The following is a 23432-nucleotide window of genomic DNA, read 5'->3' as shown; positions in this document are numbered from 1 at the left end:
GAAGGAGGGAGTTTAAACTCATTTAAACATCCTGGGCCCCCTAGGCGAATATTTTGCCTAGTATAACAAATATGGGCTGTATTATGCATTTCGGCGTGCTATTGATGAAGTAGCGAGGGCGAGAATATTAGCTGTAAGAAGCAATTTTGGTTTTAAAGTTGGCAATACAATAAGTAGTGTTTGTATTTACGATTTTTTCTTTTATCAATTTTTTATGCGGGTTGTTTATGATTTGCCTTTTCTGTATTATCAGCAATTATTTGCAATCTCTTTATTATCGGCTTATGAGGATAGCGACTCCACGCCTGGCTCAGATATGGCCAGAATGGGTGCTCCTTTCAAACCTTTGAAGAGGGATCTTGCGAGAGTGAGATTTAAGATTTTCGCCCACTTTTTAAAGTGAGGTTTACAACTTTTACAAGTGTTTCCCATAAACTACCCGTTTGATGAGCGCTTAGATATTTGGGATAAGTGCGACCTTTGCTTTTTGTAAATCTAGGTGCGTCACTGTTTCACATTGGGAGTATGGTGCTCCCTTAACTTGATTTTTGAATTATTTATAATTATGAAAATTGAGGCAACTATGAGCCACTATAGTAAGATAGGTGTCGATATTTCGACTTTCTAGGACAACTATACTGCGAACGATATTATGTATGGGCGTGGGCGATTGCGGCCAAGAATCGGGAGATTCGAATATCGTTTAGATTATTTGAGAATTGTGATTAGGATTTTCGCTTGTATCATAATTGGCGAAAGCCATCCTGCGGGGTCGAAATTATTATTGCGAATAATGCGGATATTGACTCAGTACGATATGAAAACTAGTCAGATATTGCATTCTAGTGGATCCCCTGTATTTTTATATTGTTGGAAATTATTTTCTTTTGGTATATTTAGTTATATATTTGGATGATTTAGTTGTTTTATAAATATTTGTGTTGTTAACACTAGGGGTGTCAGAAGAAGCTCTGACTTGGTTTCTTGTGCCAATTTTTGGAGTGTTGGAAAGTTGTGGCTTTAGTGGTAGTCGTACGACGTACCGGCCATTATTTGATCGAGTAGTTGTGGCTTTGTGGAAGTCTTCACAATACTGATCTTCTGGGGTTGTAATTGATATGAGGTGGCATTTTTCTAACTCCCAAAATTTTTTCAATTGTGAATTGAGGTATTCGTTTGAGATTTCCTCAAAAACTAGTCCACTTAGGATCCACCCAAAAATAGTGTTTTGTGCCAGAAGTGTATTTGAAATTTTCTCAATACCTTCGAGTATTATCTGTGGTATGAGATCGCTGCCTAATAGAAGGTCTATTTGAGCGGGAGTGTTGCAGTTGGGATCTGCTAGCTTTAGGTGTGAAACCTTTTGCCAATGCTTGCTATTTATGTGATAGCTTGGAAGCATATTTGTAAGTTGCGGTAAGACTATAGCTTCTGCTTGTATGTGCTTATCCGCTTGGGGGGAAATTAAGGTAATGGGGCAGATTTTATTAGAGTTTTGAACTACTCTTCCGCCCATTCCTGTAATTTCAAAGTTGGCTTGTTTTGTTGGCAGTTGTAGCCTATTTTGAGCCCTAGACGCTATGAAAGATCGTTGTGATCCTTGGTCTATTAAGGCCCTAAGTTTAAACAATTCTCCTCAGTGTTCGATGGAGATGACTGCTGTGGGTAGTAATACCCTATTTTGTATTTCGCTGTGTAGCGTTTGAGTTTTTTGTGCCTTTGAGCAACATGGTGTCTTTTGGCAATTTTTGGGATTTCGGTTTTTGGGAGTTGTTGTTACCACTAAACCTGTGGTTCTTTTTGTATAAGCGCTTCTTTGGGGTGATATGGGAAATTTGCTGTAATGAAGCATTGAGTGGTGTCTTTTGTGACAATATAGGCAATTGAATTTGCTTTTGCAATTTTTATATGTATGCGCATGTGACAAGCAATTTGTACATAATTTTTTTGATCTCACGAAATAGTTTCTTTCTATAATTTTTAATTTTTTGAATTTCTCGCAAGATTGTAGTTTATGCCCTCTCGTGCATAGTTCGCATGACGTATGATTATTTTGTTCGGATGTGAACGATTGAGATTTGTAAAAGCTTCTGTTTAATTTATTTTTGCTACTAGCTTGGGGTCTATTGAAGCTTCTTTTTTGGTCGTGTTGTACATTTTTTGTTTTAATTAGCTTTTTGTCTACCCTTTCAGCGATTTCGTACTGGGTAGTAAGAAAGTCTTTCATTTGTTGCCACGTGGGGCATTTCTTTCGTGATGAGAGCGATTGCTCCCATAAAAGTAAAGATTTTTTTGGTAATGCGGCGGTGCATATGTTTACCAGTATAGGGTCCCAGCTGTCTGTGGGAATATTTTGTGTCGATAAAACCGACAAACAGTTTGAAACAGTGGATTGTAGTCTTATAAACTCTTCACTGGTTTCTTTTTGAATTTTTGGCAAGTTTATTAGTGTCGTTACTTGGTTATCGACCAATATTCTTTCATTTTCATATCTTGCTTTTAGAGCTTCCCAAGCCAAATTGAAATTGTCGTCATTTAGTGCGAACTGTTTTACTATTGCGCCTGCTTGACCTTTAGTTTTGTATCGGAGGTGATACAATTTTTGCGCTTTTGATAATTTTGGATGGTTGATGTATACGGCAGTGAACATGTCCCGGAAGGACGGCCATTCTTCATAACCGCCATAAAATATTTCTGTGTCACATGCGGGCACCTCGAGATGGATGCCCGAACTTGCCTCTTGACTTTGAACTTGTGGCAGCTCTACTCGCTGTTGTGGAGTAGGTGCAATTGCTTTTATTAGCTTTAGTTGATCGGAGATCATAGCTTTTGTAGCTTCGTACTGGTCTAAGCAGTTTTCGTATAGTGCGTAAGCCGATGATTTAAAATCGTGTGGTAGATCTGAATTGTCATAATCTACTATGGCGTCATGAGCCGTTTGGAGACGAGTCCAAAAATTGTCAATATTTTGTTTTTTTATTTCCAATAACGATTCAGAAATGTCTTGAATAGGTGAAAATGAAAATCGAGTGCAGTATCGTGTTAATCTGTCACTCTCGGAAATGAATTTGGCAACACAAATATTTTTGCTTTTTATGTGCTTTGTGGTAACCTGTCTTGCGCGTGTAGCTTCTGCAGGTGTAATTTGATTTTTATCGTCAATTACCATTTTTGTTTTGTTATTTATTACTATATGTGTCAAAGTTAATTAAAATTTTCTCAGTGTAAACTGATTTAAATGCAGCAATAAATGATAATTAATACCGAATACTATTTTACGTATATACGATTTTTTTCGGACTAGATAAATATTTACTTGCGAAATAATTTTTTAATTTGTATTTTATTTTAAATATATATTTGTGAGCGTAATATAAATTTTCTTAATTTAGTTATTAAGAATGGCACTTTTAATTTAATAATACTTATTATGTCCTTATGTTGATGTATTTAGGTACACCCTAATACACGGACTTGTTAGTATATATTTATGTGCTCGTGAAATTGAGAGCTCGTTGAAGAGATCAATACACTTTGTACATAAGTATGCACGGTTTGTTTGAGCGTATGTATGTATATTCTCTAATGCAATTGAGAGCTCGTTGAAGAGATCAATGTGCTTTTAGTTTTTTATGTACGCAATCCTGCTTGTTTGTTACAAGGGGTATTGCGGGATGTATGCCAATGTGGACTTTGAAAATATGTTTATTTTTGTTTTTAATAAATTATTTATTATTTTAAAATTTTTAATATCTACAAGCAATTGTAGTAGTGTTAATTTTACCACGTTTATTGTTTTATTTTTTATGTAATTTTACAACTTTTTAAATTGTAAATTTTCAATATGTAATTGACCCAATTTATATAGGGTATATAAGCATATGCATAGATTATATGCCGTATGTATAAATATGTATGTTCAAGGAGAGCGCGAAAGCTAAGTGAATAATGTGCAGGTATGTACCCGTATGCACTTTGTATTTATGTACAATTATGTTTTGGTATGTAAATATGTATATCAAAAATATATATAGGTATAAGATGTAAGCAAATATGCATATGCTTTTGTTTGTTTTCTTCTTTTTGTTTTTTATATTAGAATTTTGATTTATACTTGTGCCTTTGCTTACTTAGCTTATGCAATCCTGCTTATTGTTAATAAGGGGTATTGCGGGAGAAATGTGCAAGTATATACTTGAATTTGTGTTTTGTGTTTGTTAATTTGTGTGTTTGAATACACAAAGGTAAGCTTGTAGTTAGGCAATAAGGTAATATTAATTTTTGTTTTTGTTTTAATATATAAGTATGTTTTGTGAAATATATGTCATACCAGACTGTGTTCGGTTTTTCCCGCAAAAAAAACTCGAAACTAAGACAGTTTGGTAACCGTTTTTTTTTTTTTTTTTTTTTTTTTTTTTTTTTTTTTTTGGCAAACGTATTTGTTATTACAGGTTCTATATATATAAAACTGTAATTTTTACATACATATATGCACGATAAAATAAAATAATAGGAAACGATACGACTCACTTTATGCTCCCTCAAGGGTTTTTTGAGGGGATAATATAAGTATATGTATGTACGTGTGTGTATTCCTTTGTTGTCAATTCCTTTTTCTCCGCTTCCAGTTGAGCTTGGTTTTAGTGATTGTTGTTTTTGTTTATTATCGTTTGTTTTAAATTCGCGCCCGTTTAAGTTGTTTTTATTTATGTTGTTGTATTTAGGTGCTTTAGTATTTCGCGCCCGTTTGTGTGAACTTTTGTTTGTTTAAATCCTTTTGTATTTGTTATTGTCTTTATGTTTTGGGCTACACGCACTTTTTCTTTATATAATATGTATATATACGAGAATGGATATTTTTCCAGCACTGCACTGCGCTTTGGTTATTTATATATATATATATATTTTTTTTTTTTTTGAGTCACTCTTCCTAAGTAGTTGTGTAAATGTTTTTGTATATTATTTTGTTTTCCACTACACTTCACTTCACTGTATCTTTGGTAGGTTTGTGTTTAAACTTTTTGTTTTTTGTCACCAAATTTTGTGTCTTGGACGTAAATTATAGTGCCTTTCGTTTAGGCTCGAAGGACCATGATTAAATAGGTAAGCGCATACCATGGAAAAGTTTTGATGTGGCACTTACACTCGCGGTTAATGTGACAAATGAAAAGCAGATTTCTTTCTGATCCGAAATAAGTAGTAATTTATTCATTGTTAACGATATTTAATTGATTTATTATATGTTAATTTATTAATTAAATATATTATTATATTTATATTTAAGTAATTTATTTATCGAACGAAATGATGGCAGTTGACGGTTACAGGATTGAAGCGAATTATAGCGCACTTCATCGATTTCGTATTGATGTGACGAACCAAAAAACGAATGTGTTGTTTACGCGGCGCAGTGTCGTCGAAAGTAGATTTTGCGATGATCCCGTCCTTTTTGTTAGGTGTCTTCGTGCATGTTGTTCTCAGAGGCAGAGTGTGGTGGTGAAATTGCTTGAGGGTTCACAGTTTAAACTCATTTAAACAAATGATTTTCGACTTTCCACCTAGTTTTAATGAAATTAAGTGGACACGTTTTCTTAGAAGTTATAAAACTATATTAATAGTTTGACGCTCAGTATAAATGAAATTTGTCTTGGTCTAAATCTTTTAACCCTAATATATTGAATTTCGCTCCTTTGGTTGTCGTTTTTCACATCAACCCTCATGTATTAAATTTAGCCTCATCGGTTGAGTTTATATCACATTAATTTTATTTGAGGATGATTTAAGAATAATTTTCGCTGACTCTCGAAATTCCAGCAGTTAACGATTTAAAATGTAAATGTAATATTGCGCAATAAAATATGCCAACTTATGATGAGAATATTTTCGCAGAAAAACCAATTATTTTGATAGCTATTCGCTTTATATATTTATTTTCAAAGTAATTGTAGTGATAAGGAAGTATTTTCCGTTTAATTTTCGTTATGACAACCGATGTTAGTTGTGGTCGAAGTGTGTTTTACCACCGAAGGCTGACAGTGGTGCCGAAAATAGAAGCAATTTCTGTGATACCTCAAGTTTATGACCAGCAAATAAAGTGCAGTGATGGAGACTTTGCTAGGAGAAATTTAGCGGAATGCGTAAGCGTGCACGCGGTAGGCAAATTTTGCGGCAATCATTAATGATTTTAAGTGTCGCACGAGCAAAAATGTCGGAGAGCGACTACGAGCACTTTGAAGTTCCTATTGATAGCCGAAATACGCTGCCGCTAGTGACAAAAGTCGACATATTTAATCCCTCGCGGGTGTTGAATATTGTTGCGTATATTTACCCTCTGGCATCATGAAAATGCCAAACGAAATGAAATGATAACATAAATAAATCGTGAATGTGTCAAGTGGTCACTGAACGCTCTTAGCGTTGGAAAATTAAATCGTTCAAAATTGCATGTGGCATGCCACGAGCCGCAGCTGGCAAAAAGCAGACAGCTTATAAATTGTTACGGTTAATAAGTGGCGGCCGAACCAGCATATTTGACAAGCCGCGCGCTCACTGACTGAGCGAGTGAGTGTGTGCGTGAGTGAGTGAGTTGGTACGGGTTTGTGGGCGTAAGCGAATCAATGGCGGACTAATGACTGACTCACTGATAGACTGATAAACTGACACGACTGTCTGACCGACTCACAGACTCACAGACTGATACCTACAAATATCGCCCGTTCGTCCACTTTGGCTGTGATTCGAGTACAAAATGCTCTGATATATGACCGCGGTTTGGCTGGTCTCACTTTTATCATGCTTATCTTCAAGCCATAACTAAAATTACGATAATGACATCGATGTTTGCTGGTGAACGTAATCAATTTATGAGCCAGCCGCTAACCATTGCCATTGCCAATGCGGTTGCTGCTTCAGTGCCCCATTAAAAATACCGACACAAATTTACAAAATTACCACAGAACTTTATAGACACACACACACACCCTTGTATACACTTAAATATTCTTAATAGTCAAAACAATTTGGCACTCACTTTGAGTAGACGTTTTTAAATGAGAGAGAGTGAGAGTGGGAACTATTTGAAAGTATTTATTATTCATAACATAGTTGTGCGCTTTAAAGAGGCTTGTAAGTGTGTACTTAAGTGGCTATCGCTATTTGTTATGCCAATGCAGATAAGTGTTCAACAAATTTGTGATGTCATTTCCGTGCCTCCAGTAAGTACTCGATAATTTCGAAATTTTTGGCATTTTGAGTATTTTCACTGATTTGTTAGAATATTTCACAGGCGCTTTGCAGACAGTATTTGGGATATCGTTGATAATAAATATTTTTAGTTCAAATATTGACATTTATTTTTATTCGTGAATTTAATAACTGTAGGTCAATAAACATTGTCTTTTTGTATAGCATATTATTTGTAATGAAAAGGGGTCGCAACTATTAGATAAGGAAAAGAATTACAAGTACTATCTTTGAATACCTTGTGTTATTTATGAGGATGGAAAGTTAGAGCTGATGACAATATTATGGAATAGGGAGGAAGCGAATAGCTTGCATTTGAAATATTATTTAGTCTTGCCATAAATTCTGTTACAAAGTTTACAATCCGTATGGCAAGGACACATTTGCAGAAAGGTGACGTTATATATTATTATAATTTGTATGCAGTGTCCTTTTATATATAAAAATCAGTTCAGCTGTTGTTGTTGTAGCGGCAAAAAGCATTCTTGAAATACATTTGAAGAATGCTGCAGAGTTGACAGCCCTTGGCCGGATAAAAATCCGTGTCTTTTCCGATTATGTAGACCCGACTGTCGTGGAAACGGCCGTAAGTTAACATATGGGAACTAATCAGTCCAGTTGCTTTCGCTAATTAGCAATAGTGTGGAAAGCTAAAGAAAATCGTATTGCGTTTAATGCCTTACATAAATAAGGAAAAAGCGCAAGAGAAATTTATGAGCTTCTCAAAAAACTGAACGTTTTTCCCAAACGTCTACAATTGATGAAAGAGAGAGAAGTAGCCATTCTCGTGTGGTTTAAAGTAATTCAGTCATAGATACTGTTCGCGAACGCATTCGCAGAAATCCCTTTAGAAAAATTTGTCAAGAGAAATAAATATGTATCAACCAGATCATTCTCAAGACTTATTCGAGATAATTTCCACATCAAAGCCTACCGTCATCTGCTGACCACGTGTTTAAAGCAAATTAGACTCAACAGATGCAAAAGGCTTCTTAAGTTGCATGCATTTAACGGCCATGAAAGTATCCTATTTACAGAAAAAATATTTTTACTGCTGAAGATGGTTTTAATAGGCAAGCTGACAAAATCTACGCAAAAAATTCGAAAGACACAAAAAGTGTTTCTAGGGATTCAGCATAGTCACCATCCAGCTGTTGTAATGGTTTGATGGGAAATCTTCTGTAAGCATGTTACACCTCTTCACTTCTACGAAAAAGGGATTAAAATTGGGACGAAAGTTTACCATCAATATTCTTGGTTTCATAGCTTTGATCAATTCGTCTACACTTTGTGATCAAAGTCAGAGAATATGGTTTATCGAATACCGCACAGAAATTTTAGAGTCTCAAAAAATCTTTGGTTCGAGCGGCGTCGTCAATATGAGCAGAAATTGTGCGTGCGGCTATTGATAAATGGTTGAATCATTTGAGGGCTTGTGTAAAAGCAAAAAGTGACAATTTCGAACAAAGTTTTGAACATCGCTCACTTAATATAAATAATATGCATTATTAAATAAAATGAACTTTATTAAGAAAAGAGTTTAATTTTTTTAACGATTTGAACTTGTAACAGAACTTAAGAAGACTAAGTAAATACATATATGCGAGTTACAATTAACATTGACCGCTATTCAGATATTTCGACAAATTTCGCACTCCAATTATTAATGATGTAGTAGATATAATAATTTATAAATTTTTTGGAAAATCAATAAGTGAGTGAATGCTTATAGGTATATGGTAGATTACGGTTAAACCGGAATACACTTACTAAAATATAATTTCCAAATTTTCCTCTCGCCAAAGCACTGGTAATAGTTCTGGCTGCAAAGCAATATCAAAGCTACCAACGGCGATGACGCAAGTGGCAGCGCAAAGTTTGTATTTGGAAAAAAACTAGCAAATTTGCTTAGCCTGCGAATTCATAGAAGCGAGCGACTAAAGCAAAGCTATTTTGACGGCAGTAAATTTAGTCTGGCACTGCAGATAGCGATGGTGCGAACGGGCGCTTGCCAGCGCGTTTAGTGAAAACTTTTTCATGTCAGCTTAAGGCGCAAAGGCGTGCGCTGCAGTGTGCGTGAGCGCGCGAGTTGCAATCTAGCGAATGTTGCCACTTCAATGCGACAATAAAAGTTGTTTGCTGCAAGAATTCTGCACACATTTAGCTTTTTCTGCCTTCTTTTCTGTTCTTTTTTTAAATTTTTTTTATTTTATTATTATTTTTTAATTCGTTTTTTTTCTTTTGTACTCGTAGCAAGACATAACAAACTTGCAACTTACCGTGCAACGAAATTAGCTAACCAACTGCAACAGTGGTATTGCAGAAAAAATGTACTTCAAACATATATGAATAGTTCTGCGTGCTGGTGGAAGCCAGAAAACCGAAGGGTCGTGCAAACTTTAATAATCGAGAGCGCAAAAGTATGGCAAACGCTTGATATAAATCGAGTATTTTAATGCATTTTACTTTTAATTTCAGTTTCCACTTTTCTTTTTTGGCTTCCACAACTTTTTTGCGTGCTGAGCCAACGACTGAATTAGCTGCGTCTAGCTAAAGTTGCAGCCAAGCTATTGGAAAAAGAGTTGATTGCCATAAACTTGTGCTCAACAACTAGTCCAAGTATGAAACAAATAGCAATATACCGAGAAAGTGTCATGGTGTAGTAAAAAATAAGGCGGAAAAATTGAAAAAGTATACGTGCAGAGTTGGAACGAGTTTCGCCAGCGCAGAAAAAATGTCACAAATGCAGCGGAGCTTTCACGCGCGCATAACTTTGCTCGCAAACGCTTAGAAGTATTTGCTTAGTAGGCATACACGAGCACGCACATGCATACATACATGAGTACAGAAATGGTAATTTGTGCAATCGCCTATTCGTTTTGAAATTTCCTTGAAAATGTTTTTTAATGTTACTTTCTTTTGAGTTTATCGGTTTACATGGCGTATACGCAACATTAATTTCAATTATCAAGTCGTGTTGTCTAAAACTGCCTTTTACCTGCTAAATCGAGTGCGTTTGGTGGCAAAAATGATGACAATTTGGTGGCAGTAACCAATGCTAACAATTGCTTATACGTATAGTTTTTTTGGCAACAAAATTTCCTTCGATGAGCACATTTAGTGTGATAGCCTAAAAGGCGATTTTTGAGAATTCAAAATAAAAATATACTGCGTCAATTGTAATATTTGAAGGATATATTTATACATATTTTCAGAATGCCCAGTAAAATTTTTGAATAAAAATCATAAATAGTCCGGCTTAACTGCTTAAGTACTAAATATTTAAAAATACCTATAATCAAAATTTCTACAAACAATGGATTTATTTGATTTAAGCTTGCCAATTTTAATTAAATTTCTTTTATTTGATAAATGGACAGCTTTTCTTATGCAAACATAATGCCTACTGAAACCCCCTGATGCTAACTAGAGCTTGCGTTGTTAAACACTTGATTGCTCTTCACTCTTTGGAACCACTCTCTAAAGTAAACCCGACTACTAAATCCCCTCTTTTCAGTTAAATTCTTGCAACACACATTTTCCAGCAGAAATCCACCGCAAAACTTATAAGCCAACACACTAATTACTGTTGCGTTTCTACCTCTTCGACTCAGTCGCTCGCTGGCACGAGTATTTGCATGCAATGCAATGCGTAAATTTCTGCTCGAATTGCTGCAAAGCATGCAAATTCGAAATTAAACGTGCAAAAGCCATTAAAACAATTAAATTGTGGAAAGTGTTAATTACAAAAGTTGTAACATTGGCTCTGGCAGCAACTAAAGAAAATAATAATCGCAAGCAAATAGTTATTTAAAATATATATATGGGTGTATAAATGTATGTATTAATGTATGTATGTGAGGCATAACATTATGAAGCTATACTATATAATATACATTGCCGTGTATATTTATATTTACGTAAGTGTTCATCGTTAATTACTATTCCTGACTAGAAGTGATTGTAAGTGATGGCAAGTAAATGCGGATAGCTCTACAACATACTTACTCGGATTGCATGCATTTTAGAAGGAAATGCAATTAAAATCTGTACTGTAATACTTTTGTAGTTCTTTCCTTTGATTTTAAGTAGTTTTATTATATTATTCTCAGAGGCAATATAGTATAATATTAGGAATAACTACCGCTATGAAAATGTTTTGTATGTAGGAGAGTATATGCTCATAAAATCTTTTGTAAAAGTGGAACAATAAATAATGTTAAGATTTTTAAATATTTATGGCACCGTTTCCATGCCATCTTTTTTACTGGCCAATGAGCTCATTTTGTTCTAAGAAAAAATTTTTAAAATAGCAATTTTGCCAAAACATTTGCTCTACAAGTGGCGAGGAAGCGTTAAAATCCGGTTTTGGTCACGTTTAGATTCGTACATAATATTTTTATATTCTGTCGGCTTGTAATCCGCGTGATTGAGGTTCAGCTTCGCAGCTGCACTTTCTCTTTATTGTGGGTGCCCTCGGTTCGATCTCTGTCGAACGCTGCCTTTTTTAAACGAAGTGCTCCTCTAAGTGATTCGCAAACGCTGGATTTGAAGGACTGCACCAATTACGTGTGGCGAAATGTGAGCGGCCATTTTTCACCTGCTTGTATCGCGATTTGTCAGGAGAGCGCAAACGCTTTTCTTCTTTCTCTTCATTAAAGCTCACCGCGCTTTCATGTTTCGAGTCTTCATCTAATGTGGCTTCCGTGCGCTGTAGAGCTGCCTTGGCAGTAGTACTACAACTACAGCTATCTGTTCTCGTTGCTGTGGAGGTGTGGCCGCTAGCTTGTCATCGACATCGCTGTGGCCGCCGGTGGTAGCAGCCTCGTATCTCACCAACTTTTGGGCTGATGTCCCAGCCTGTTTCATCTCTTCGTTGGAGACTTGTGGGGCTTTCTCTAATATAATTTATGAAATCTCCCGTATATTATATGTTTGTACATATATCTAAAGTTATGATTTTCTGCCTTATTTTCATATAATCGATTAAAAATTTCGTCTAATTTCGAGTGTTGAACTCAGGTGCTACATTTTTCATTTCGATGTCTTGTTGATATTTGAAAACAATTTCACGACTTTGATGTTTAAAAATTGCAGAACAATATAGTATCATGTACGTCTGCACTAAACATAGAACTTTCTTACTTATTTCTTCTACTTACAGTCTCAACAAAATTTTCCTGACCCCCAACCAATCTTTGATTGGCCGACACCTCTGATCCTTCACGTATTCCATAAAAGCACGATTCTCGTGATTATTTATCAATCTATGACCTTCGAAAGCCATTGTCAGTAAACGATACGCTTATCTCAAAACAGTTCGGTTTTTAAATGCTTTGTAGGCTATCATCGACGAAAAGTTGGCGTGTCTGAGGTTTGGAATTCGGGATAAGCACTTTATCGCTTCCGTTCAACAGAATTAAATAGAGAAGAATCATAGCTACCGGCTTCTTTGTAAGTTTACCAAGATGTGCAAGTTTTCCCAGATTTGCAAGTTGACTTGCTTTACTCAGCATGTTGTTGGCAACTGATTATGCTCTTCCTTTATATTTGATTATCCTAGCCGGATAAAAATTGGTTTCCTTGCAGTTTTAAAAATTTGACTGCAGCAGAAAACTCAATCTCGTGGGTTTTGCCTATTACTCGGATATTTTACTCTGAAATCTTTGCAGGAATAAGATAAACTGTAGTTACTTTCAGTCAAAAGGCAAAACGTGAGTCTAATTATTAGAAATGTATATTGGACATGCCAAATCTGATTTTTGAAAATTCAGGGAATTTATTTCGTATTAAAATACTTTAAAATTTGCTCTACTTGCTCATAACTATTAACTTCCTGTCATCGCGCTCATTTTCTCGAATAAATTAACTCAAATAATGTACTTGTTAATTTCATGAAAGCAAAAGTAGAGCAATTTACATAGTTATTAGTTAATATTTTTTATATTTTTATAATTTTTTCAGCACTTGCACATTATCAGCGCCAACAAATTGCATGTTTTGCGATAGTGAAATTTGTGTGCTTTTCCGCATTAAAAAAAACTCGCAGCGATTCAGCTATTCCTTCAGCATGGCGGGTCCTTTGAATTTCTTCGCCACTTTCTTGGCTGTCTGGCTGGCGCAAGTGGGTCAAGCGCTGCATAAATGAGTAAACACATACGTACACACTCGCATGCATACATCGGACGAGCGAAAATAAAAGTCAAACAGCGAGAAAGCACTTGAAGCCGGCGGTGTTACACACATAAAACTACTGCCACATCGTTTACTATCGTGTTTGCGGCACACAAAGGCAAGTCATGCATTAATATAACAGCGGTGAGGGTGTGGTAGTAACAACGCGGAATGTCGGTGAGTACTTTTAGACTTCATATACATTTACTTTCATGTTTTGTGATTCCTTATCTGAACAGAGAAATACATTTAACAAAATGCATTTTCGTGTTTCATGCCACTGTCCCACCTTCCGTTTCACACATGCAACACATAAACATTTGTGTCTGTGTGTTTGTGTATTTTAACGTTGCTGAATTTCCAGTACATAACATTTTGAGTGCTAAACAAACTGCGAAAAGTAGGTGAACGCTGCAAAATAGAGTGTAACGTGCATGTGTGCGTATATATCTATGTGTGTGTGTGCGCGTTACGAGCATTGGTGTAAACGTGCCTGCGTACTTTTGTATAAGTACATACGAATATGCGGAAATGCATAATAAAATATAAACGCCAGTGATAACGAACTTGCGAAACAGATTTCTACCACGCTTTTTGGTAAGAAGTGGAGACCTCGCAGCGCGTTGAGTTGTAGAAATCACTGCTGAACAGCAGAAAATTATTTGAATATGTTTTTCGCACGTCCCTACTTAGTGAATACAGCAAAGCGTTTGCGTATGTGGTTCTTAAACTCGTGTTTACCAGCGTGCCTGCGTTTTGACGTTCTTGCAAAGTTATATTCGAAATTGAAAAAACAAAAAACGGTATAACAAAAATTTGTTTTATGTAAATTTTTGCAGTTTTCGAAAATCTAGTCTCTCATTAATAGCAAATAATTTTATTTAGTGCGCTCTCTAGTATTAGGGCATACTACTACCATGCCATTTGACGAGATATCTTCACGATATTTGTTACTTGTTATTGTCTAAAGCTTTGATGTAATCTTCGAAGAAATTGTTCAGATCGGTTTACTATAGCATATAATATATAAATTTAACGATCGGAATCAAGTTCTTGTAAGGAACCTTTTGTATTCGTGAAGGGTGCAATCGAAGTTAACATATTTTCTTGTTTTTGTTTTTAAATATTTCAAGTATCTTTCATATTTCCGAACATTCTTAAGTAACGAAAATAATTATATCATTAACTTAATGCTATTCTTTCTAACTGATCAGCCTGCAGCTTTTACCATATCTTTGTAGTTCAAGTATTCAAAAAACGATATATGTATTTACATGCAAACATATTTTGTCGTTGTTGTTTTTGAGAACGTTTGTGCCGTTACGTTGTTGACATGCAACCAATAGCAAACGGTGAACTTCAAACAACCAAACAACCCCGCCAGCAATGTGAGCGGGGTAGTGAGTGAATGAAGCAACAGCAAACAGCAAACATTGAAAGCAATTTAAAGCGTAAAATCAAGAAAAAAAGTTGCAATGGCTTGTTCAGCAGTAAGTATAAGCTCTAAAAAGCTGAAGAGATTCATTTAGTGCGCTTGCCGGAAGCGAGTGTAAAGATGCACACGCTCACACGCTCTCGCATATTCGCATACTCGCATGTGCACTCTTGCATGCTTAGTAGTGAAATGCTAAAAAAATTAGAAGAAGTGTCTGACAACGCATACATGCAATGGTTTGTGTGTTAATATGCCGTACAACAACAATAAATTTAAATTAAAAAATTTTTAAAATTTTAGAACATTTAGTTTCTCGCTGCTGTGAGCGTAAATTCGTGTAACTTTTGCCAAAATATTTTTGTCGGTAAATAAAATATTTATTAAATATAATGGAGAGTTTCTACTTTGTAAAATATTTATATGAAAAAATTTATTTTAGAAAAGAGAAATGGTTTTTAGTTGAAATTTTTCATAAAATCAATGTATACTGGTCATATGTTTTTATTTTTTTTTGTATTTCGATTAAAAACCATTATAAAAAAGTGTAGCCGCTCAGTTCAATCAGTTTATTTTTAAACAGCGCAAACACATTTTTAATATTTTTTTGTGTATGTACTGTATTTAGTTCTTCATATTCCATACAATGGCCTACCAGTTTTTTGATCTGATTAAGAATTGGATTTTGATGCATGAATATTTTGGGTAACATTGAACATTTTAAAAACACCATTTCTCTTTTAGATTTTTTATTACCGATAATATCTTTTAGAGAAATTTTTTTTAGGTTTCAACCACGAAGAAGGCCGGGATCTCTGCAGCATGTGGAGGACCTTGTTTTAGCGCAGTAGGAGATCGCGCGAAAAATATTTAATTTTTGTCTTCAAACACTTTGTTGTAGCCGCTCAGTTCAAATAGGTTAATTTTAAACAGCGCAAAATATTACCATCACTTTAAAATTTTTTCTGTATGTACTGTATATAGTTCTTCATATTCCATACAATGGCCTACCAGTTTTTTGATCTGATTAAGAATTGGATTTTGATGCATGAATATTTTGGGTAACATTGAACATTTTAAAAACACCATTTCTCTTTTAGATTTTTTATTACCGATAATATCTTTTAGAGAAAATTTTTTTAGGTTTCAACCACGTAGAAGGCCGGGATCTCTGCAGCATGTGGAGGACCTTGTTTTAGCGCAGTAGGAGATCGCGCGAAAAATATTTAATTTTTGTCTTCAAACACTTTGTTGTCTATCTTTAAAATATGTATAAATATAAACTTAATTTTAAAGGAACGGAGTTTTCTTTTAAATTCCAAGGTCATCTTTTTAGGCTGTCATATTAAGTATGTCCCGATTAGGGTTAAGTTCGCAGCGATAACTATAATTTTAAAACTTGTTTTCGGGGGAGGTATGTGACACAAGCGGGTTACTAAAAAACTCTGTTGTAAGGAACCATGATCCATACGGTTCACGTTCTTCCAGTTTTACTCCTTTAGAAACATGACAGTTATAATGTTGTCTACATTGTGCTATTTCTCTCTGTTTGCCAGCTTATGTATTAAAAAAACATGTGCTCAGCGTCATGCTCGATGGCATCATTGTATACACAAGGGGGCTCTTATGCTTTTCTCATTATTTGATATATATAGATATTTCGTACAATTTCCGTGTCCGGCTAACATCTGTGTAATAAAAAATCTACCTCACCATGTTTCCTGTTGCACCACTCTTTTCGATTTCTGATTAGCTACCTGGTCTCAACGAGTTTGCCATTGTTTCAAGGTATTTTTCTTCATTTACTCTTTTGTAGTGCTGGCATTTGTTACTTGTCTTCAGTGTCCACACTTTCTTTCTTTTAAACGCTAATAAGTCGATGGGCGTGCTTCCGCTTCGCCTGCAACTGTGCGATATGTCGATACTACCCTTAGAGCAGTTGTCCGTTATAATTTTTCTAGTGCTTTACGTCGGTTATTTTTACTCAATGAGTCTGCCCATATTTGAACACTTCTTGATTGTTTCATGGTCGAAGGCGAAACATAGATTTTACGCCCATTATATTATATTTTGTGTTCTGTATCCAAAGTATATTTTTAGATTTTTATTTTGGTTACAAAATCTCGAGGTCTAGGTTAGAAAAATCTTATATCAAGTTTTATGAAAATAATTAATTTTTAGGCCCTTAAAGTATATTCTTTATTTAAACCAAAACTTAATTATACCATGAACAGGGTATATTAAGTTTGCCACGTGCCACGAACACTCTACAAGATATATAAATATTCAGCGGTACGAGCTAAGTCGATTTAGCCATGTCTGTCTGTCTGTTTGTCTATCTATATATACGCGAACTAGTTCCGCAGTCTTTGAGATATTGATATGAAATATTGCGCATATAGCTGTCATACAAACTGAACGATCGGAATCAAGTTTATGTATGGAAAACTTTTTCATTTGAGAAGATATCTTCACGAAATTTGGCATGTGTTATTTTTCTAAATAACAACGTAATTTCTGAAGAAATTTTTCAGAGCAGATCACTATAGCATATACCTGCAATAGGAAAGGTACAATCTCTGCAAAAATTGTTTAGATCGGATCACTATAGCATCTAGCTGCCATACAAACTGACCCATCAAAATCAAGTTCTTGTAAGGAATCTTTTATATATGTGAAGGGTATAATAGTTTTGGTGCAACGTTTTTTCTTATTTCTTATTTAAACTAAATATTGTACTTTCTGATCTAATACATTTAGTGGAAATTATTAAATTTTTTTTGAATTTCTCCTGATCAGAACCCAGACTTTGATTACAGTGAGCAGCCGGACCTAGCCGAGAATGTAGCTAACTCGCTGGCAACAATATCTACAACAGATTGAGATGTCTTTATAGTTATTTTCTCAGATATAAGCTGTTCACATAACGAAGCTTTCTTCTGACCTTTTAACACATCAACAACTTGGTCGGCAGTCTTTTTTATATTTATGTATTTATTTTTAGTCAGCTACTACCATTTTTCCGCCTATTTACGTTTACTCCTATTTTCAATAATAAATGACTTTGTAGAATTTTTAAGATTTTACCCACCAAAAATATATAATATCTTCTTCCAATATATAATACTTACCTGTAACAGATGGTTTCTATATGTATATAAATATATGTTACATATTTATTAAGCATTTATATTTGTTGGCTTTTATTTATTTTGGCATTGTGCGCAGTTGGTTCGTTTACTTCTGCATTAGATTTATTGTTAATACAATTGCTGTTGCTGTTTGTTGTGCTTTCGCTTTGACCAGAATCACTTCCATTTCCGTTTCCGTTTGACAGCAAAATAACGTCAGCGTCAAGCAGTGACTGTAACAAAAAAAGTTGTGGCACTGAATGGCTGCCAAAACTATTTAGTAATTCAAATGCTTCCTTGCTTTCAAGCTTTCTCGCTTCGTTTGTTGAGCAGCCAAAAAAGTCACTTTCCTCCCACGCCACTTTTACTTGCGTTTGTGCACTTACTTCTGACGTTTGAGTTTCAATTTTATTTTTGTTACAATTTTTTCTGTCGCTTTATTTCATTGTTGATTTTCCGCTCTGAGTGCTTTTTTGGCATTGAAAATCATTAAAATATCATTAAAAGTATCTAAACAGCTATTTCCCTTTTTCATTATAGTCATGCACTTTTTATTTTCAAAAAATTAAATTAAACTTTTTATTTTTCACGTATTTTTTTAAATTATATTGTATATTATTGTACTAACTTTTTTCCAATTTTCTTTAGAAGTTTTAAATTCAATTTTTTATATTAAATTTTTCCTATTTTTCTTAATATCATTTTTTTACATAAAGTTTTTCATAATTTATATATTTAATTTTATTTTATTTTTAAATACAATTTTTTTATTTTCCCCCCCAATATTTTGTAATTTCATATTTTATTTTAAATTTTTTCATAATTTTTTTTCCAGTATTTTATTTTAAATTAAAATTTTTATTAGTATTTCCAAATAAATAAGTTTTAAATAAATTTTTTATTTTTTTATCAAATTTTTTTAATTTCATAACTTATTTTTAAATTTTTTTCCGTTTTAAATTTTAAATTTAGTTTTTTCGTAATTTTTATTTCCAAATTTCTTTTGTAATTGTCAATTAATTTTTTTTTTATTTCTTTTTATTTTTTTTATTTCTTTTTATTTCTTATATTTTTAAATTTCATATATTTTATTTTAATTTTTTTATAATTTTTATTTACAGTTTTTCATTTTAATTTTAAAATAAATTTTTTATTTTGTTTGCCAAATAATTAAATTTTAAATTACATTTTTTCTTGTTCTCTCTACTTTTTTAAATTTTATATTTAAGTCTTAATTTTTTTAAATTATTTTTTTCAGATTTTAAATTAAATTTTGTATCTTTATTTTCTTCCTTTATGTAATTTTTTTTTTAATTAATTCATATTTTTCTTTTAAAATTTTAAATAAAATTTTGTATTTTTTAATTTTTTTTTATTTAATATATATTAAAATTTTTGAATAATTTTTATTTAAAACTTTATTTTGTTTTCCTATTTTTTTAATGTTATGTTTTTATATATTTTTTATCTAAATTTTTACATAATTTTTATTTTAAAATTATTTTATAATGTAATTATATAAATGTATATATTTTTATAATGTAACATTATATATGTTTTTTTTTTTTAATTTTTTTTTTAAATTTAAATTTTATTTCGAACTTTTTTCGTATTTTTTTAATAGTAAAATGTTGAATTTATTTTATTTCAATTGTCTTTATAATTTTGTGTTTTTTAATATATATAGTCAATTTTATATTTTATTTTAATTTCTTTCCCCAGTTTTTAATTTTGAATATTAATTTTGTCATAAATTTTATTTCCTTTGATTTTAGTTAAACATTTTAAATTTACCTAACTTTTTACTTAAATGTTTTTCCTATATACATTACTTCCAATAAAATTTATAGATTCTTATGTTTTTCATATTTTTTATTTTAAACTTTTATTTTTAATTTCCAAATTTTCAATTTTCTTTTTAAATTTTAAAATTAGTTTCTAATTTTTATCTGTTTTCCCAATGTTTCTTAACAAATTTTAAATTATAATATTATATTTCCTTTTTTCATTTATTATTTCAATATTAATTTGTTATAATAATTATATCCATTTGTTTTTATATTTCATTTAAAATTTTTAATTTTTATATAAATTTTCTGTTTACAATTTATACACATATACATTTTTACTCCTAATTATTTTTATTCAATAATAATAATTCCATTAAATGCATTCATTCCCACTCACGCACGCCGCTCATTAAAAATACTCACTCGCACTCACAGCAACCACGCGGCGGCGTCACAGAAAAAAGCCACATTTCAAATAGTCACATTTATACCAGGTGGCTGGAGAAATATTTTTGTGGCCGCCAGTGCGCCCTGTTAAGTTACGCCTGCGCATATACTAGATTTGCTGCATTACTCTGCTACATCCGGCAAACCGCCGCTGTAGGAAGCGCCAGTGCACCCTGTACCGTGGTCCCTGCGCATATGCTACGTTTTCTTACCTTTTATCCTTCGTGTTTGCCAAATGAGAAGTCAGTCATGTTTTTTGTTTAATTATTTATAAAAAAAAATTATATTTAATACTCATAATATTAATAATACATTGTATTTGCAATTGTAATTCTATATTTATATCTATATATATAATTTATATTATTTTATTACTATGCAAGTATGTAACTTCTTGTATATATGTATATGTTTATGTGTGTGTGTATGTGTTTGTATAGCTATAAATTTAATACATACAATTTGCAGACACAGATGTATGAGACCGTTAACGGTGCTAATTTACTTCGACCACAATTTGTTTGTTTATTTCGCTTTGTTTTGTTTTCGGTTTATTGATTCATTGATCATTTCCGCTTATTTGCTAGCTACAAATATAAATGTTTCAATTTACATATGTATGTATGCGTGTGTGGATAAAGTTCGCGGGTGTATTTTTTGTTACACTTATCATATTGTTGTTTGTTTGTATGTGTGTGTGTTGTGCGGTTTAATTTAAGGAGAACAAAAAATTACACACAATTTCATTTAATGCGATAAAGTGTATTTTTTGTTTTGAAATTATAAATATGTATATAATTATGTACATATGCATGTATGTGTGTGTATGAAAATAATAACAAATTATAATTGTTATGGTGATAGAATTGTATGCGTGCAGCAATTGTCATGTTACGTAACGGAAAACAACTCATACACTTAATTGATTGTGGTGAAATCAATGCTTAATTTATAGGAATTAATAAAAAGTGATTTCTTACTTTAGTGCGTAGCTAAAAAATACAAATTAAATACGAAGTAGAATAATTTATGCGTTTAAAACGCTTGGCTTACAAATGCTAGAGTCGGTTGCCTTCGTGTAAAAAACTAATGAGCTTACAAAAAATATACATTATACGTCAAATTATTGTAATTATTGAAAAAAAAAATTAATATTTATATATATGTATGTATTTTCCTTAATTGAAATGGCTGAACCAAACGAGTGAGAGCTTTAGTACCAAAACATTACCTTATTTAACCTAAAAAAATGCTATACAAATAAACTTAAAAATTATAAAAATATGATATACCTATACAAACTCGCTTACATTATAGTTACAATAAATTTATACAAAAATTTATTAATAGAAAACTTTATAATTAAATTTTGTCTAATTTTGTGAGCGTCATAAATATGCGAAATTTTTGCGAAATAAAATACTATGCGTTAGCAAATGCTGCCAAAAATTCTTTGAGTACGCAAAATTTGCGTTTTTGTTTTACTAAATGCATACACCATTGACAATATTGGAATAGAACATAAGAACAACAGGCACAATTTGTTTTGATTTTGTATATAAAATTTGTACATTGTTTTCGAAAATGCAACAAATTTTGTAAAAATAATTTAAGTTAATTTTAGTGCGCGCAGATTACATAAAATATTTATTAAATTGTTAGCATAATAAACGTTTAGTCAGCTATTGGCCCTAATAATGCCAAAAAATCGTAAAGAAAGCAGCACCAGACACATGTTGCACAATATGATGTTGATTGGTATTAAGGTTTTAAAGCACATTGCTGCTAAATGTTGCATTTCTCAATTGCTGTAGGCAATAACTTAATTTTAGTTTTGAACATTTTAGCATGAACATGACATAATTTTCAAATGTTTCTGGCATGTTGCGCAACATCGTTGCTAAGTGTTGTTGTAGGCAATAATTTAATTTTAGATTTGCGCTAGCATAAGAACGGCATAATTATAAAATGTTGCTAGCAACATGTTGCATATAAAAATGTTGCAAAACAAAATTTTGCCGATATTTTTGCACAGTGTATGAAAATCGAAAAAATTTCAAACAATCTTTCAGTTATGTTGCTTTCTTGCTGCAAAAATTTAGAAATTTAGAATGTTAAAGGAAAAATATTAGCTTCAAAAATTATAAGGTTGTTCAGAAAAATATGTACTTAAAAAATAAGTTAATTCAAACAACTTTTTAGAAAATTTATCTACAACTTTTTAACAATTTTGACATTTTTTAAAGTTTTGCCAACCACACCTACCATGCTGAGCACTGCCGCCAGGCAAATTTTCTCAATTTATGCAAATTGTTAACTACCTCTTTTGATTTTAACTTTTCGCAAGCAAATTAAATGCATTGTAGCTAATTTATTGGTTTTATAGGTAAGTCATAGTAATTAATTAAAAAAAAGAAGAGAAAAATTCAATGACCCAACCGGAAATTGTACGCTAGAGCCAAAAAATTTAGCGACCTATCAGTTGACCCAGTCAGTTGCTATTAAACTATTTTTTAATTGAGTTAAGTTTTCGCGTTTAAGCCGAAGCAACAATTGCTTTTACGTTTTCGAGTTGAATGCGATGATCGTGGGATCTTTAGGTTAGGTAGAATTTGCATGATTTTAAGCAAATTTTTTTAAGGATTAGCAAAAGAAGTTTACGTAATTGTTCAAAAATTTATACAGCCAATAATTTTGCAAAAGAATTCTCAATAATTCCTTTTCTTTATGAAAAAACTCCCGTTTTCTGGCATTCTATACATTGGCTTTCGAGTCAGAGCCAAAAATTATATGGGATTTTATGAAAAAATATTTTTTTAATATTGTTAGAAATTTTCAAAAAATTTCCAGATTTAAAATTTCAAATGAGATCGCTTTTGTGTCGCAATTTTTCAAATAATTTTTTAAATTTGTATAACAGTATTTTTAATTTAAGAAATTTAATTGTGTATTAAAATTTTTTTAGTTAAGAAATTTAAGTTAAATAGAACAAAAATAAAATATATTTAATTAAAAATTGTGAGTAATTAATTTTTCAGATATTTTTGTAAAGAAAAAAAATTAATTGAATAGGAATAAATATTAAATATAATATATTATATATTCAAAAATTGTGAGTAATTAGTTATACGGTTTTTTTTCAAACAAAAAAAAAAAGTTAAATAGGAAAAACAAATAAAAATTGTGAATAAAAAAAATTATTGGCTAAAAAAAAAC

General features: G+C 32.3%; 1 long non-coding RNA gene across 1 annotated transcript in view; it reads left to right on the top strand.

Moving 5' to 3' along the window:
- Nucleotides 1–23432, top strand: part of LOC118683464 (uncharacterized) — a 120796-nt gene that overhangs the window by 32521 nt on the left and 64843 nt on the right. The window contains exon 2 of the long non-coding RNA XR_004979284.2: nucleotides 13207–13593. This is a non-coding gene — a long non-coding RNA (uncharacterized lncRNA). The remainder of the gene's footprint in view (nucleotides 1–13206; nucleotides 13594–23432) is intronic.

This window comes from Bactrocera oleae, chromosome 5 (assembly GCF_042242935.1).
Source record: "Bactrocera oleae isolate idBacOlea1 chromosome 5, idBacOlea1, whole genome shotgun sequence".
NCBI classification, from domain to species: Eukaryota; Metazoa; Arthropoda; class Insecta; order Diptera; family Tephritidae; genus Bactrocera; species Bactrocera oleae.
This window is presented reverse-complemented; position numbering and strand designations above follow the sequence as displayed.